At 38.9% G+C, this 2,395-nt stretch overlaps 1 pseudogene; it reads right to left on the bottom strand.

Moving 5' to 3' along the window:
• Nucleotides 1-1,360: 1,360 nt before the first annotated feature.
• Nucleotides 1,361-1,843, bottom strand: LOC105816376 (annotated as a pseudogene).
• Nucleotides 1,844-2,395: the final 552 nt, after the last annotated feature.

Here is a 2,395-nt window from a genome sequence, read left to right as displayed (position 1 = left end):
TTTGTTTTCAATTTCATTGATTTTTGTTCTTATCTTTATTATATATTTCCTTCCTTCTTGTTTTGGATTTATTTTGCTCTTTATTTTCTAGGCAAGTGAGACGGGAGCTTAGATTATTAATTTTAGATTTTTTCTAATATATGCATTTAGTGCTACGAATTTCCATATCAGCACTGTTTGAGCTGTACCTCACAAATTTTGATATGTTGTCACTTCATTTTCATTCAGTTCAATGTATTTTTTTATTTCTCTTGAGACATCTTTGATCATGAATTATTTAGAAATCTGTCATTTAGTTTACAAGTTTTTATTTCAACTATTATATTTTTCCTACCTAATACTTCTGCTTATTATAGTTTTTGTTTTTTTCATATTGCTAATATTTTCTTTTCCTCACGTCTTTTCGAATTTTTACTGGACTAATTGTAATTTATTTATTTGTCTTTCTAACTGTTCTGCTGTGATAGAATATGTAACCCAGTGTTTGTTTTTCTTTTGAAATAGTTGTATTCCTCATAAAACCTGTTATTTTGGACGGTGAGCTCATTTCTCTCTGAGAGCATCAGGCAGTGTGTATGGGAAAGGCCAGATGTCAGCCCTTGTCAGCGTAATTAGTGCAGGGTTTTGGGGGGGGGCAGGATGAATGGGACGTAGGGTGAAACGTTTTCTATTGGATGCACCAGAAAACCAAAGTTAATCATCCCTCACCCCACAAAACAGCTCTGGTCAGGGTTTTGCTATTTGTCCTTCTTAGGAAAGCTATATTAAGAGACACTCCAATGTTTGTACATGCCCAGATCTGGAGATTTGGAGGGGAAAGAAAAGGAGTGGGAACGTGATTTCTAGATTACTGAATCCATACCTGTTTTTCCAGCATCTCACAGGCTCAGGATGTCTGTGCTGCCCTGGTTTTATTTTTGAGGACATCTGGCCCAGAGCTCAGAGTCACTGCAGGTGTGAGGTCAGGCATTATTTGTCCCAAAGCAATGTTGGGAGAAGTAAGAGCAAAACTCCAAAGTTCTATTCCTATGTTACCTTCCCACAGAAGTGCCAACCTGCCTCCTGTCCCAGGTCAAAGTCCCCCTTCTCAAACACACACCTTCAAACCACCTTCAAAACAGCTAGTATTGTAAACACCCCAGGAATTTCCCACAATTTTCTCCATAATTTGGTATCCTTCCTCTATGGCAATGATTCTCAATCTTGGCTGTGTTATTATAACCACTTGTGTAGATTTTTTTAAATCCCAATGCTCAAGCCGCACCCCAGATTAATTTAGAAGCTCTTGGGATTTTTTTTTTTTTTTTTTTTTTTTTTTTTACAATCCAGAGGTTATTTATTTATTTATTTATTACAACTATTATGCCATGAATTCATAGGGAATAGATTCCAGCAGCTCAGGGCCCTTTCCATGGGTTCTCACAAAGTGTCCTTCTCCAGGTAGGGCAGGCTCACCCTTCTGTTGAACCCAGATGTCTTTCTCTTTGGCTTCCTTCTTTTTCTGATCACTTTCCTTCACACATTGCAGGATGCTGTCTTGGCACTTACAGTGCTTAATATGCTCAATACGTACATTAATTCTGTTGGCAAGAATCTTTCCTTTATCTCGTTTGTTTACAACAATGCCAACAGCATGCCGGGGAACACTGGAGACTCTTCCAGCTTTGCCATGGTAACATTTGTGCGACATTCCTTTTTGAACAGTGCCCATTCCCTTGATGTCTACAATATCACCTTTCTTGTAGATTAGCATGTATGTGGCCAAAGGGACAGCCCCATGTTTTCTAAAAGGTTTAGAGAACATATTGCTGGTGCCTCTCCTCTTTCCTTTCATGTTCGTCATTTTGACAAATTACTGGAAGATGAGGGTTGCAATTAAAAGCAAGGAACCATTTTTTAAAACTTCTAAAAATATTACAATGTGCAGCCGTGGTTGACAACTACCACTCTAGCTCTTTCAGGTTGATCTTGGAGGTAGGAATCAGCAGTTGGGCTAGTTTAGCCTCTTGGTAGAGACTGAACCCAAAAGTGACCTCTCCATAGCCAAATACAATAGCCATTTCTAGCTCTTCAACCTTCCTGGCACCTCCACAGCCCTTGGCCTGACCTGACATTCTTGCCTTCTTTGGTTGTTGAGGCTATACGCTTCCTTCGCTCTTGTATAACCTTTTGCACTGCTTCTCTCTTTCTTTCTCCTCTCCCACCAAAATCCTAAAATTGGTTACTTCTCAATATTCATAATACACAGTTCCACTTTCCCTTCAAGAAGTCTGCCAGCAACTACATTTATAAAATCACATCTCCAGCCCTAATCACTCCCATGTGTTCTTTCTCTAATACACCTCTCTGTGGATGTTGTGTTGGCATCTCAAATTCAATATATCCAAAATGGAAC

This window comes from Propithecus coquereli, unplaced genomic scaffold (assembly GCF_000956105.1).
Source record: "Propithecus coquereli isolate 6110/MARCELLA unplaced genomic scaffold, Pcoq_1.0 Scaffold37, whole genome shotgun sequence".
Lineage (NCBI taxonomy): Eukaryota > Metazoa > Chordata > Mammalia > Primates > Indriidae > Propithecus > Propithecus coquereli.
Note: the sequence above shows the minus strand (reverse complement) of the source record. Positions and strands in the feature narration are given on the sequence as shown.